Raw genomic sequence first — 16,229 nt, 5'->3', positions numbered from 1 at the left:
CTGCGCCCTGCGGTGAAGTCCTGGGGTCGTCAGTTGTCCCCACCGCCAAACGCTGTCGCCTCGAGGGTAGCCCTGCAGTGGTTCCCCCCGCTGGTAGAGGGAGCCGCGCCCGCCATCTTAGGGACTCAGCGCCCGGCTCCGGGCTCCGGGTCCGGTGTGGGACGGGACGGTGATCAGCGCTCGTCCGCAGCCCCCGTAGCGTCTTCAGAGGTCGCCCACCGCAGGTAAGTCTTTGTGGAGCAAAATGTGCGGGCTGAGGCTCCCGGCGATCTTAGGAAATGGGCAGGATGCTAGCCCGATCGCGGAGCCTCAGCAGGACACAGCCGCCATCGTGGCTTGCCAAGCCACGCCCCTGCAAAAATATTAGCTTTTATCACTACACCAAGGTAGGAGATACATAAGGGAAATGCATTATTGTTCAGTGTATGTTGGAAGGTGCAGTAGCAGGCGACTGGATGTCAAAAGCATGGGAAAGTCTGCAAATAGACAGGCTATAGTCACATTTGAGACTGTGAAGGTGGCCAAATAACCAACGTCAGGAGCTTGCAATGGACAGAGTAGAAAAACCTATGGCTGGTACCGCCGCCACTGACCCTGAGATGAAAAAAACATTTTGCAAGCAGTGTAACAGAGTCCAAAATTGATTGACGGTGAAATTGACGGTAAAATTGACTCTCTCAACCATGGTATGGATACTATGGCCACTAAATTGGACAAGTACTCCAGTAAATTGGGAGCAGAACAGCACATATCAGACATAGAGGAGGATGAGCTAAAACAAACGAATAACAAAGGCCTACCGATAGAAAAGGTACTAGCAGTGATACAAGGAAATAAAGAAAATCTTGAGCAAGATCTCACTGGAACAATCTTCGCAACCTGGGAAATCCTGAGTCAACCTTCACAGGTAAAATGGAACTATATGTGGAGAGCATGCTGAGAATGCTGTTCAGGGCTCAAAACCTGCCCTGCCTCCTGGTGGTGGAGATGGCACACCCCTTACTTGGACCTAGACCGCCTCCTGGTGCACCTGTGCCTCCATTTTAGCTAAAGTGCTAAACTACAGAGATTGTAATAGTGTACTTCGCCTAGCCAGCGAGAGGTGCAAGCTATATTTTCAGGGCTATACTGTTGCTTTTTCCCCACATTTCACTCGAGTAGCATGGTGAGAGTTCCTGACGGTAAAATGCCAGCTGCAAAAAATTTACTCTAGTCATGCTTTTTTTACCCAGCATGTCTTTGTATTTACTGCAATGGAAGGCAGCATGTTATGTTATGTTATTTAAATTTATATCTAGATGCAACAGCTGCCTGCAAGGATTTCCCGGCGCCCGACTGAAGCAACAGAAGAATAGTAGAGGTGAGCTTACTGATTAAAAAGCCACACCTCAGGCTGCCACAGCCTTTCTGAAAACTATCCATACACACGTCAGAAATATGGACAACATTGACCATGTAGCAGATGAATCACTGGATGACGTTGCAGATTGATTTTGCCGGCATATTAGTTGTACTTTACCCTATACAGAATAACAAAATCGGGAAATCTATATTGTTGATAGTCTATATGTTCAGTTAATATGAGTCCCTTGAAACTGGGGCTCTAGTGTAGGCCTCCTCTGCATCAACACCATCGCCTCTGCTACCTCTGTTCATTCAGAGGATTCGCTGTTGCACTGGATGTTCCCCCCCGCCCCCCGTGGATGCTCCTTGACATGAGAGTTTTTACATTGCCTATGCTACCTCTCTATATTAGATAATGTGGTTTTTGCGATTGTTGGATCTGGGTTTTTTAGGAGTGGGCAAACTGCTGGTGGGATTGGGCTCCCAGTGTGTGGTGGAGGGGAAATGTTGTTCTTGTTTGTTCATATCGCTATCTACACACCAGAGATGTCTCAACACTATCTCACTGTCTCATGCAGCTGTGGGTGGTACTATCAATTGCTTGACTACTTAGCATACAATATATGACAACAACCACGCTTAGGTTACTAAGTTGGAACATCAGAGATCTGAACAAGACACACAAGGCAAGATAGGTCTTTGCAGACCTGTCGAGACGAAACATGGCAGTGGCATTCCTTCAAGAGACTCACCTTGTCAAGCCCACCGAAAAGTTATTAAACATTAAGTGGCCAGCTCAAGTGTTCTTGTTCTCCTATTCAATGTACTCTAGAGTGCAAGAGATTCTGATTTGCAAAGGTATTAGGGTTCATTGCTACACCGTGGTAGGAGACACATAACGGAGATACATTATTGTGCAGAGTATGTTGGAAGGTAAACATTTAACCCTTATAAATGTTTATGACTGTAATGCTTATGTCCCTCAGTTTTTTCATGAACTGTGTGGAAATGTTTTGAAGTTATCACTGAAATCAACTATTTGGGGTTGGGACTTTACGTGGTGCTTAATTCCAAATTAGACATATCACATACCTCGTCATGAGCATGGGGGTGCTGTGCATGCTCCACAGGGAAGGGGTTAATATGTGGTAGCCACTGGATTGCTGTTTGTCCACCGGTGACGGTATTACATGGGTTGGGAAGATTGCTCATTTGGCCAGGAAATTGTCCGGCCAAGCACTAATTGAGCTGCATGTTGTCGATCCAGATAGAAGATACTTTCTACAATTTAGAGGTTCCAGCTTAAGGCACTTAGAGACAACGCATTCCAGTCTGAGCTTAAACACAAGCTGTTATAATCTTTCACAACAAACAAAGTGTTTGTTGATATACTGGCCACAGTGTGAGATGCTTTCAAGGTGGCTGTCTGTGGTCTCTTCCTCTGAAAACAAAACGGTCTTTGAAGATCCCATAGGATGCATATGGAACAACAAGAGCAGGAGGTGAAAGACCTCATCAGAATATGGCAAACAAAGTCAGACTAGACTCTCCTTGCACAGATGAGAAAGAAGGTGTCTGAGTAAGATGAACTAGCAATGAGAAAATGTATCTTCCTTGGTAAATATGCAGAAACCTGCAGAAATGGGGAGTGGGAGCGGCCAGGAAAATGTTTGACCATGCTTCGTAAGAGACCATGTACAGATAGTGATGGTAATGCATATATGGAAGGGGAGGCACTCAGCTCGTGGAGGCTGAGGAGATCTAGCAAGAAATCTGTGCCTATTATAATGACCTCTATGGGTCTGTGTTGCAAGCTACATCAGAGCAGATTGCTTGCTATATGCATGTTGAGGCACTAGCTTGGCTCAGCGGGGCACAACAGAAACATGTAAGATATCCATTTTCTTTTGAAGAAATTATTGCAGTCATCAAATGTCTTCCGTGTGGCAAAGCTCCCCGTATTGAAAGTATTCCAGTGGAATTCTACAAAGAGTATAGAGGGGTCCAAGTGTCCCATCTGTTAACACTGTTTGAGGAAGTGTGTTTCTGGAAGATGCTCCCACCCTCTTTGTGAGAGGTCCAATTAATATATCTCCTTAAGCCTGGGAGTGTGTGAAGGTCGCTGCTTGTCCCTACGACCTCGGGACTGACTGCTGTGCTGGGTTCTGTTGCCGCTGCCTCTCGCCGCACCCGCTTCGCGGGTGCCGCTTCGCGGCTTGGAAGGTGGGAGAGCTGAGCCCAAAGCGCTGTGCACTGGGAGGCGCTTGAGGGGAAAAACATCAGGTCGGCGCTGTAGCAGGGACTCGGAAGTCCAGGAGTCCCTGCTTCCCCAGGTGCGCAAGCGGACGCGCCCACCAACAGACACGCCCCCCGCCTGCAACGTGCCTACTTTATGTTCTGACCGACGATCAGCGGGACGTGAGCGGGACGCCGAGCGAAGCCCGAGCAAAGGGCGGGCAGTCTGTGGCAGTCAGGGGCTGTCAAGGCTGGGCTGGGCCACGTCCCTTTCCACCGATACCAAGCAAAAGGTGAGACGTGTAAGTCCTTTCCAAGGTTCGACGCATAATCATGTCAACACGCTCAGGAAAACTGCTCAGGAGCGAGGGTGAAAGGGGAGCTGTTGGCGGGAGCCCAATAATTGGAACTATGGATCGTTTTATCACGAGGGTGACGGCTGTAATAGAAAAGGAGATTGCTATGTCAGAGCGCCGCCTATCTGAGGTCTACCTCCCTTCCAGACGCTCATCCTTGGGGGCCGCTGCACAGGCCCTGACACCGGCTTGTGTGCGGGTTCAATCTGCCCCCGCTGTTGATACCCCGGGCTGCTCTACAGACCCCCCCAGCTGTTAGAAATAGGGCAAAATATAGATAGGTTGGAACACCTGGCCGCGCTTCTTCCTGGTGGCACTGAGGAAGAGGGTGGCCCAAGTAAACCATCTAGACCTGCATCACCAATGCCCTTAAACAGCGCCATAAGCCTGCCACTTCTACCAATATCGCCCACCCCCACTATAGTGCCTCTAGATGGGGACCCTTCTGGAATTGTATCTGATGTAAGTAGGCAGAATAAAAGGGAAAAACGAAAAAAAACACGTAACCTTAAAAAGGGTAGGCTGGTGAGACAGGCCGCAATCTACAAAATAAGAAGAAAGCACTTAGGCTTAGGTGGAAAAGAAGCAAAGAGCCTGCTCCCTGAGGACAAGGCCGAGGTTGAGGGGGATGCCGTGGGCCCTCCCATGGGTTTAAACAACTGCCCATTTACTAGTAATAGCATTGATAGTGTCCCCAAGCTTACCGATCCTGTGACTATTGAAACGATTTTGGAGAGGGTAAATAGTCTCCTGATGCCTATACTGACTCAGGTGAAGGTCCTGGGGGCTAGAATAGACAAATTAGAGCAGTCAACCCTCGATGGGTTCTACTCACTTAAATCCACATTCAAACAGTTAAATGGAGTGAGTAATATCCAGGACATGGGACCAAAGGGGAGTGCCCCCTCAGTAGCTTCCTTACCACCACAAGCAGTTTCTAATCCCCCAAAAAAATCAAACAAGGCTGAATCAAGCAGAGTGCAAGCCCTAACACCTAAAATTCTTTCTCCACCTAAAGCAGGGCCCCAACCTAAGGGAACGCCAACACCTGTAGAGGGTTCTAAACCTACACCTAAGCCACTTCCACAAGTACCGACTCAGGCTTGTAGAGGTAAAGTAAAATCTATCCAAACACCGGCCCTACAAGACAAAGTACAGGGAATAGTGACAGGGAAGGTCACCAAATCTGCTCCCCATCCTATAACCCAAATCGCTACCATGGTGGCCCCACGAAATTCCACACGTCGGATCCCCCCTGTAAACCTCCCGCCAGATTGCCAGCCGTTTGTTGCTGTTCTGGTAAACGTTCCCCCCCTGAAGGAAGGCCAGATGGAGAATCACCAATCTCTTAAGAATAAGTGCATCCACTGGCTGAAGACAAATAAGCCAATCCCGACTGGTGTGGATGGGATTATTCTAAGTGTACGCAGAGTAGGGTGGGTAGGACAGGGGAAAAAAACTCAGGAAGGGGACTGCGTAATAATAAACTTTCAAGACCCCAGAGTAGTCAGCACCATCTGTAGTCCTATAAAAACATGGATGTACCTGGGGTTAAAGTAGTGGACCTAACGTATTTCTACCCTAGGCCAATTGTCATGTCACCATGGGAGAGTCCTAGTACCCATGGTTTTTGTCAAAATAGGGATACATGCTGGGCTGGGGGCCTTTGGGGTAGTGAGCAGAATTTTCCGCGGATGCCAGGGTGCTGTTGACTGGAGGAGGGGGATCCAAGTGAACACACAGATGCAGTTGCAGTTTTAGCAACTGTGAATAGGACAGACCTAATGGTAACAACACTTACTCGAACTATCTCTCCTTCAACTGGAAGTGCTAGTGGGCTAGTAGCCTCTGTAGACACTCCCTTAGACAGTAGCTATTTGCAGGTACCCTTTGTGAGGCCTACAGATAGCAGTGTTTCTGCAATCAGTGACACACCAGCTGTGACGGACCTAGTGTTTAAGGTCTTCAGCTGGAATGTCGCAGGGATTGCGAGAAAGTTGGCCCTCCCAGATTGGAATGCCTGGGTTGATGAGCACTCCTTATGCATCTTCCAAGAGACCTGGAGCTTGGTGCCGGTGTATAGGGTGGGATTCTCCTCCTTCTTTGTACCTGCGCTAACCTCGGAAACAGGGAGAGGACGCCCCTCGGGCGGTCTGCTCATATGGGTAGCTGCCTCCTTAGACTGCAGAATAGAGGAGACACAGACAGGATGCCCGGACATTCAAAATATTAGTCTAAGAGATAAAAGGGGGAAATTAGTTTTAAATGTCTATAATGTCTACGCTAGAGGGACTAAGGGTAGTAGGAAGTCCTCTGTATTATCTCTCCTTGAGACCCTTCTGAATGAAACACCATACAAGTTATGTACCCTGGTCGCGGGAGACATGAATTGTACGTACGAGCCTGTGGGCTCGGATGTTGCCCTCGACCAGGACGAGGAGGACACTAGGATAGGGATCCCTGTACTAGAGATTCCACCCATTAGGAGATGGACAGAAGTAGCGTTACAGCTATACTCACTGAGCCTTGAAATAAACCTAAGGGCTGTGAATGGAAGGACAATTTCGGACAGGGGGGGGGGCATACTTATAATAGACCAGGACACTCCTCTAGAATAGACTACATCTTATTAGATGTATGTCTCTGGAACCATGTGAGGGATATGGTTGTGGTCCCGACGATTGAAAGTGACCACAATCCACTTTCCTTAACCATGGCCCAGTGGTGGTGCTTAGCAAAAAAGGGCCCTGCTAAGCCGGTATTAGTCCCCGATGAGTCTAGTCTCACTCTGTGGAAGACGCTTAAAATGGGCTAAATTGACCCTCTCTGAGGAAAGGATCGGAGTAATCTCAACCCTTTTAACCCAGGCAGTAACAACTCTGGGATCTGACATGGAAGGGGTGGGAAGGGTGAGTGGGCTCTTTGTCTCTCTAGTAGAGGCTTTGACAAATGTATTCACCATTCCCTCTAGCAAGTCAGGAAATAACCGAAGAAAGAAGCAAGGGAAGGGTTGGTATACTCAATCATGTAGGTTACAAAAAACAAGGCTTGTTGAAGCAGTAAAACACAAATCCCATAGTGGTATACTGGAAGCAAGGAAGGCCTATAAAAGATCCCTTAAAATTGCCAGGATGGAGTGGGAAGAGAAGTTTTGGGAGGACCTACTCCACGCGAGCAAAAATAGGGATTCGAGGGCCTTTTGGAACCTTGTAGGCTCCCGGAACAGGCCAGAGGAAGTTTCGAGACCCTGTAATATCCCCCCACAAACCTGGGTAAAACATTTTGGGGCTCTATATCTCCCGCCTGATGGGGAACTAAATGTTAGGCTGACCTCCCCAATAGTTTCCGACCCCCACACCTATAACCTCTTCACACCTTTAGAGATCGAAAAGGTAATTGGGTGGGTAGCCCCCCGCAAGGCAGCCGGTCCAGATGGCCTTCCAGGGGACCTTATGCGGGCACACCCAGTGGAGTGGGGAAGGGTTATTGCAGCTCTCCTTAATGACATTATGATGGGAGGGCCAGTGCCCGAATCATGGAAGGGGGCGGTGGTGGTCCCTATTTACAAAAAAGGATGTAGAGAAACCCCGGGGAACTACCGCCCAATAAGCCTGATAGACTCCACCCAAAAGATAGCAGGCAAAGCTATACTTGGTAGGATTCTCCACTGGGCGGAGGAAAATAAAATATTATCAGACTTCCAGGCAGGTTTTCGGGCAGGAATGGGGACAATAGAGCAGGTGTTCAGGTTGGCTCTTCTGGGGTGGAAGGTGGTGGAGCTAGGCAAGGGCAGTCTATATTTGGCCTTTATAGACCTAAGGACTGCCTTTGACCTAGTTCCCCGGGAGGAGTTATGGAGGGTGCTCCATGGGTTGGGACTCCCTCCTTACATTTTGTCTCTCCTCATTAGCCTCCATGCCCACACATTTGCCCAGGTCCGCTGGGGAAGAAACGGAGAGCTAACAGAGAAAATACCAGTGTCTAGGGGTGTGAGGCAGGGATGCGTTCTGGCGCCCACCCTTTTCTCACTATATGTGAATGGGGTGGTGGAATATCTCCAGCAAGAACCAGCCGACGCGCCCTGTCTCGGAGGAGTGCGGATCCCAACACTGCTTTTCGCGGATGACACGCTCCTGATCTCCAAGACTCCGCAAGGCCTCCAGAAATTGTTAACTCGCTTTCAGAATTTCTGTATCGCAAAGGGACTAGTAATCAACGTGGATAAAACCAAGTTCCTTGTCCTAAATACTCCAAGGAAACTGGGCCGCCCTCCTATTCTTAACTCTGTTCCCTTGGAGAAAGTATCCGAATTTGACTATCTCGGAATTCGGATTACGGATAGCATGAACTGGTCACCTCACATTGCTAACATGGTCCTCAACCACAAGAGGGTAGGAGGAGCCCTCCTGAGGGAATTCCGGGCATCATCCAGGAGGACGCTTACCCCAGTACTTGACATTTACAAGGCTAAGGTAGTAACATCAGCCTTGTATGGGGCCGAACTGTGGGGGCATTGCTGTCTGGACTCCTTGGCAACAGTTGAGAGCAAGCTCCTAAAATCCATAATCTCTATCCCGCCAAGTACCCCTACAGTACCGGTGCTGTTGGACACAGGCTGTAAGAACATTAAAGATCAAGCCCGGCTTCGCCCACTCCTTCTATGGGCACGCATCTGGAGGGGTGAAGAGTTAAAATCATACGCTGATGGGTTGGCGGAGATAATGAGTTTGGGCAGTTGGGCTAAAATAAGATGGTTGAGAGAAACTAAAAAACTTCTGGAGAAAATCGGACTGGGGGACTGTTGGGCATCAAAATCGGCTCCACCAAAAGAGGTGTTGAAGAAACTTTACTGGTCTTGGGTTGCGGAACAGCTAGTTATAAACCCAGAACATTGCAAGTCCACTGCTGCTTTTTTAACAGTAAAGGATGCTGTAGTTTTTGAGCCTTATCTGGACCTAATAACTCTTCCAGCTGATCGAGCACTATACTTTAAATTTAGAGTGGGCTCGCTTCCACTTGGGGCATTGGTATCAAAGTGGAAATCAGGTGCTCGCACGTCCCCCTATTGTGCATGCTGCCCTACCAGGATTGAGTCCATTTCACACATCCTATTTGAATGCTCGGATTATGCAAAGCCCAGGAGCTATTGGCTTAAACCCCTTTGTCGGAATATGGGCACACGTAGTTACCTAGTAGCCCTGCGCATTTTAATGACGGATACCTCCCCTCCTATTGTATGTGGTATAGCCAAATTTTTAAAACAGTTTTGGTTGATCCGATGCAAGAGACTGTCAGTAGCGGTTTAATTCATTTTTAGCTAATTTATTCTTGGCATTTTAATGTCCTTTTATCTTTTTAAAATGTGCATTTAATATTGCTGTGCCTTTCTTTTAAAAAATGATGTTGTTTTTGTAGACTTGTAAATGGCTCTATTATGTGCACGCTTACAGGATATCTTGCATATCGAATAAAAGCTATCAATCAATCAATCAATCAATCTTAAGCCTGGCAACTCTTCATAACAGTTAGATTCATACCGCCCTTTATCATTAATAAATTGCAGTGCTAAAATATTGTCAAAACTTATTGCAAATAGACAATTACCACTGCTGCTCCCTGTGACATGGTTGGATCAATCTGGCTGTGTGACCAGGACATTCAACCGTACATACTTTACATACACTCTTTGCCCTCCTGCACCAAATCAACCCAGCTATGGAGGCAGTGACAGTATTCTGAGGCATTCGGCTCAGTTGAGTGGCTATAATTTTTTTGCATCCTGTACACAATGGGTTTTTGTTTGAAATGGCCCTTTCTGCAGGGCCACCGTGAAAACATTTTGCATTCCTTATTCGCCTTTTGCTGAATTCATTTTTGTTAGCTTCAGGACTTTGTGCACTTTAATACTGCTAAACAGTGCTAAACTTCTTGTGCTCTCGCCTTAAAACATGGTAGATGGTTTATATTGACATAATTAATTTACTTATAAGACCCTAGTAATGTGCAATACTTGTGCCCAGGGCCTGTAACTTAAATGCTACTAGTGGGCCTGCAGCACTGATTATGCCACCCACTAAAATAGCCACGTAAACATGTCTCAAGCCTGCCATTGCCGAGCCTGTGTGTGCAGTTTTAAACTGCCATGTCGACCTGGCAATATAAACCACTTGCGAGGCACAAACCTCATTTTTTAGTAAATATAAGTCACCCCATGGGTAGATCCAGGACAACCCAGAGGGCAGGATGCAATGTATTTAAAAAGTTGAATATGTTTATTTAAGTTGTACATGTCCTGGTAGTGAAAACCTTTTCCCTTCGTAGTTCACTACTGCAAGGCCTGTGTCTCCAGTAGGATAACATTGGGATTACCTTATTACACCGTACAAGTATAATTTCCAATGGGAAGATATAGTGGTTCATGTTTGGTGTCGCTGGACTCATACTTTAAAATCCCAACTTATGCTGTAGTTCAATTTTAAATGACAGTTTTGAACATTTTAGAAAGTGGCTATCTTCTTGCCTTAGCCATTTGGAACATGCTGCCTTTCTCTGATTACGTGTCTGGGGTGGGTGACAGCTGGGCTTTGTTCATTTTCCCTAGACCGCTACACACAATAGGAGCCTAGGTGTGACTTGATGGGCCATCCTGGTAGGATGGGAGGGATGAGTTGGGCCTAGCCTCACTAACACCTGAATAGGCTGTATCCTGTTCCCACACAAAGGGCTGCATAACCCCCTGTAGTGAGTCTGGAGCCAGGGTAGGAAGGACAGCACCTCTGTGCACTTCAAATGCCTGTCTTTGAAGTCTCCCCCACTTAAAGGCCCAACTGAGTCTAAGAATTGAACTTCTGACACCACCACTTCAGTTCACTTATAGACCGATGAATACTCTGCAAGGAAGAAGGACTGCTGTGCTGCTGAAAGACTGTGACTGCTGAACTGCTACTTTGAAGGAGCTGCTGCCTTGCTGTGCTGACCTGCTGCCTCCAACCCTCTTGCTTGGGAAGAAGAGCTGAACTTATTTTGTTAATTAAATTAAGCTCTATTTTTATAACCTGGTGTGGGAACGTCTTGTCTGGTGTTCTTACTGTTTTACTGTTTGAACTGTTTTACACATTCTTTACACATTGCCTCTAAAGTTAAGCCTGACATCTCCTTGCCAAGTTACCATGGAGTGAGTATAGGTTAATTTAGGGTGTGTTTGTAACTTATGCTGACTAGGATTGTTGCTACTGCTTGACCAGGGCTTAAACCCCAGTCAACCAGGAACCTAAGTTCTAACAGTTTTCATTTCTATTTTGCTTGGTGGATTCATCTGCTATATGCAAGTCATATTGTCCTCTTCAAGATCCAGAGAGATACTAGTGGGAAATCTATTAAAGTCCCTTTTACCTCAAGTACAGCCAGGTTTGAGTTTTAGTTCCCATTGGAGTAGAGCTAGGACCTATTAAATATCTAGCTATTTGGATACATCATGACATATATGTTATTATTAGGGAGAACTATGGTAGGACAGTCTCCGGACTAGAAGACAGAATAGAATGATAGGTTACTCTTCTTCGATTTATGGCAGGCTATTTCACAATATGTAAGATAGTAATCCTCTGTTAGGTTCTATATTATTTCACAAATATACCTATCCAACTCACAAAATGATTACTTTATACACCACACTCTCTTCTAATGAGGCTAAGATGGGCGGGCAAACAAACCTGTGTCAGGTGGGAAGTGCTGACCTTGCCATTTAGTTAAGTGTCCAGTGCTCACCATGCCACTGGATTCAGCCTACCCTGGCTGATGAGGGGTGATACCCCAAAACTGGTCCTAAAATGCTTGTTTCTGGTCCAGGGAGGACCTGGGCTGGCCGTTTGGGCTGGACTGTTTCCAAGAGTAGCAGGGCCAAGACTGATTTGCATATGTCTGGATCCAAACTAAAATGGCGTGGGGAGCCAAAAATGATGGAATTAGGCCCAGATCTCTGACTGGGGGTGAGTGTTTGACATTGTTCATCATTCCGCCCATCTATTGTTCTTTTTGCACTTGCCATTTAGTCAAGGCGGCTTCACTGTACCAGACATGGAACTGTACGATTTCGTGTGCCCAGGTATAATTTATTATTGGTATCTTGTATATTTACCTATTATTGATCTCATGAAATTTGCAAGTGCTATTCAAGCTATGAATTATTTATTGAATGACATAAAAAAAGCCTAGACTAGTGTCATGATGTAAAGATAATTTCACTTTAAGTGTCACTTTATCAGCCAAAACCAGACATTCAACAATTGGAAACTACTTTTCTGCTTAGAGAGACACAGCGTATCAAATACTTTGATAGGGAAGGTTGCCAGAACTAAATCACTGCAATAAGAGTGGCAGCTAGTAAAATGTGATTGCAGTTCAAATAAGAAGATGGAAACAATATATTGAAGAGGGCATGATCTTAAGTGCATTCATTTGACCCAATATTTCTAGAGGTTTCTACTGGAACACTACACTCCTAAGCCTGGACAGAGAGAAGCAATCTGTGCTTATTCTTTCTGAGGTGTGTCGGAAAATTGTTCTCTACTGCAGGAAAAATCGCTTTAAATGAGTGCACTTTTGGTAATAAAAGTGCTTTAAACCGGCCACTGCTGAGCCAACACAGCTGTACACGATAAGGCACCAGGTTGAACCTAGTAGTATTAGTCCCCTCAAAACGTAGGAGTGAGCAATATTGCGACTCATATAATCATAAGAGTCTGAAAAGCCATGTATAAAAAAAATCTATATTTTCCTTATGAAAGACAAGTGACATTTCTAGTCACCTGTCATAAAGAAATGACATAGCTGCTGACCAGTAATAAGTTATTACAGTTGAGTTCTGACATCACAATGCCAGAGCCAGCAGCTAAGGCGAAAGGCAGGTCAGGAAACATAATTACATCTTTTTTTACAGGAGAAAACTGGAACTGGCTTATTCTTTTTTGTACCTTTTCTGAAAAGAAAAAATGATCAGCAGAAAGGAGATACTTATGGCAACATGTTATTTTTCCCTCTGTAAGTCAGTGCAGCAAAGTTATAACCTTTGTATCTATTTACATAATTTTAGACATCACATTTTTATCTTCACCTACATTAAACTGATTCTAATATCTTTTTTTCAAAAGTGACATTACTTTTTGATGTGCTTAAGTTTGCTGTACAGAGTCTTGTACTCTTCTTGTCTGCAGTGAACATGAGATAGCAAGACACTAAGGGACCCATTAGGATATCGGGCGGATCACCACCGCCCGCATGGCCGTGACGATCCACCTGAGATCCTTCCCCGCCCGCCACCAATTTCTCCCCCGCCATATTACTATGGCAGGGGGGCCACAGCAGACGGAAAGACCGTCTGCCGCTTTTCCGCCCGGTCAACAAGTTGACCGGGCAGAAAAGAGTTTCATATGGTGGCGGTGTCTGTTAGACACCGCCAGCCATTTTTGGATGAGGGCGGATACATGCCTTTCCATGGCAGCATTGCCACCACGGAAAGGCATGCGGGGATTGCTTGCGGGGGCCTGTTGCGGGTCCCCAGGGATCTGGGGGTTGGGGGGTGCACATGGGGTTACCTATGGTAACTCCTGCAGTTATTGTGGCTGGTGGTGCTGAGTGCACCGCTCGCCACAATGACAGGAATGCAGGATGCGCCCGCCACTGTGGTGGGCGCATCCTAATGGCCCCCACGGGACCCCTGCCCTTATGGCGGGCGGTCCCATTTCACGATAGGATGGCGGGCGGACTTCCTAATGGGCCCCTATGTATTTAAGTGGGTTGTGGGAACAGTGAGGGTGGGACCATGTCTTATAAGGATTGAAATACCTTGTGCCATATAATAAAAGTCTATTGCAAGTTAACTCAGAGTTCCATGACCTTATAAAGGGCTCGGCCTTCAGGCTTTTTCCTAAGCATGGGCGGAATTTTGAATTCTGCTGGCGGAATTGGAGCAATTTGGTAACTCCACGTTACTCTTGAAATGTGGAATTACTGATAATGTCTGCTGTGCCACCTACAGAATTAACCTGAAGTAGTTGGTTTCTAAACAGGGGTGGAAAAAGGACCCGTCCCTCTATGTTTAAATATAGAGGGACTGCTCCCAGCGACTGTGTTTAGAAACCACTGCACAGCAGTGAATACCGCTCGGCGCCCTTACATAGTCTACAGTAATCACTGCAGAAAGTGTAAGGGTGCCAAGGGGTATGCACTGCAGTACATTTAGGGGCAGATTTATGATTGTAATGCGCCACGTTTACGTCACGCAACTGCGGCGTAAACGTGGCGCATCCCTACGACCCATTTACAACGTGACGCATCTAGGCAGATGCGTCACGTTGTAAAGCCCTGCGCCACTTGTGGGCGTTCCGGCACAGGGTGGGCGTTCCGGGGCAGGTGCGCCTCGCAAAAGTGGCTGAGTGAAATCTATAAGATTTCCCTCAGTCACTTTCAGGCCAATGCTGCGTCAAAACCCTGCGCCTGCTTGAAGCAGGCGAGGTCTTGACGCAGCATTTTAAAGATGGGGCACCCCTGCGCCTTGCTGGAGCTGTGTCGCGCTTGCGACGCAACTCCAGTAATGCGCCACCTTTACGGCACAGATGCGTCACGCATCTGTGCCGTTTTTGCCCCATGGTGCGCCGCATTGTAAATGCGGCGCACCATGGGTGGCGGAGCAGCGGCGTAATATAACTGGCGCATCCCTGGGGATGCGCCAGTCATCATAAATCTGCCCCTTAGTATTTTGCTGCACTATTAAATAGTGCGCATTGCATCTTCACATCCATTTTTGGACAAAAAAGTGCATTTGAAATAGAACCAAACGCCCACTCTGCCCTGTCACGGATTTCTGCATAGTCTCAAGGAATTTTAATGTAATGAACTACGCATAATCAAATTCACCAATTCCGACAACCTCCACTTTTTCCTCTATATGGTTACGGAACTCCTCGGTGACATCCAATGCCCTTTGTTAGACGGGGACCCTGAGGGTCGGCCGGATACCGAGGGAGAGATCCCCGAGGGGGACCGTCTCCGGCGATCGTACAGACAAGTACCCTCCCTCCCCACAAACAGGCACCACACCAAGTCGAGTTCAAGGCTTTATATAAGGTTCTTAAGGCAAGGATATCAGCGATACAGGATAACTTGGACCCGGGGGTCCTCTCACTTCTAGTCTCTGTAGGGAAAGGGGGTAGCGGGACAGTCTTGGTACCGGATCGGTACAGGTAGTGGTAAAAGGCGAGCTCACAATCCTCGAGCTGGAGGGTCTGTGGATCGGGCCGCGGCAGCGCCAGCAGGCCAAGGTGATAGTCTCATAAAGCAGAGGGCCGCGGCAGCGCCAGCAGGCCAAGTCGATGGTTTCACGAGGCAGAGGGCCGCGGCAGCGCCAGCAGGCCAAGACGATGGTTTCACGAGACAGAGGGCCGCGGCAGCGCCAGCAGGCCGAGACGATGGTTTCACGAGGCAGAGGGCCGCGGCAGCGCCAGCAGGCCAAGACGATGGTTTCACGAGGCAGAGGGCCGCGGCAGCGCCAGCAGGCCAAGACGATGGTTTCACGAGGCAGAGGGCCGCGGCAGCGCCAGCAGGCCAAGTCACGGATGAGTTCTTCTCGGGTCTCTCGACTCCAGGATACAACTGCCCTCCTGGTCTGGCCCTGCCCCAGTTATAGGTCTGGTCCCCTTTGATGTCCGGACCCTCGCGCCTGGGGGCCGGGAGGTCCGGGATGAGGGAGTCCAGACACCCAGCAGGGGGGTGGAGCCAGCGCCCAGGCGGCCTGGGGTGATCGACACCTGGCGGAGGAGAGCCGTTGACGATTCCTTCTCCCATTGACTCGCCAAGTGATCACTCTGCCTCCTGGGAGGATGGTGGGGCCTCGATGTCGGGGCCGGCCGGGCCCGGGGTTAGGGTCGAGTTGAGGCCACGCGGCCTCGTGCTGCAGTGCCCCAAGATGGCGGCCGGGTCGATGTCGTGGGGTAGATGGTGACCCGGGCCAGCTGGGTCCGGAGCTGGTGTCTTGTAGTGGAGCGATTGCAGGGTACTTCGGGTGGTCGTTTGTGGACTCTGGCTGGGGATGCAGGGAGAGCCAGGGTCCTGGTCCCATTGCGGGGAGGGGGGACAGCTCGAACATGCGGCCTGTCCAACATGCGTCCCCCCCAGCTGAAGGCGGGGAGAGTCAGCCATCTTCCTGGGGACTCTCCTCGCTGAGGCGGAAAAAGCGTGACAGGCCGTCGGCGTTGGCGTGGTCCTGGCCTGGACGATGTTCCACCGTGAAGTCCATCC

This window comes from Lissotriton helveticus, chromosome 1_2, assembly GCF_964261635.1.
Source record: "Lissotriton helveticus chromosome 1_2, aLisHel1.1, whole genome shotgun sequence".
NCBI lineage: Eukaryota > Metazoa > Chordata > Amphibia > Caudata > Salamandridae > Lissotriton > Lissotriton helveticus.
Note: the sequence above shows the minus strand (reverse complement) of the source record.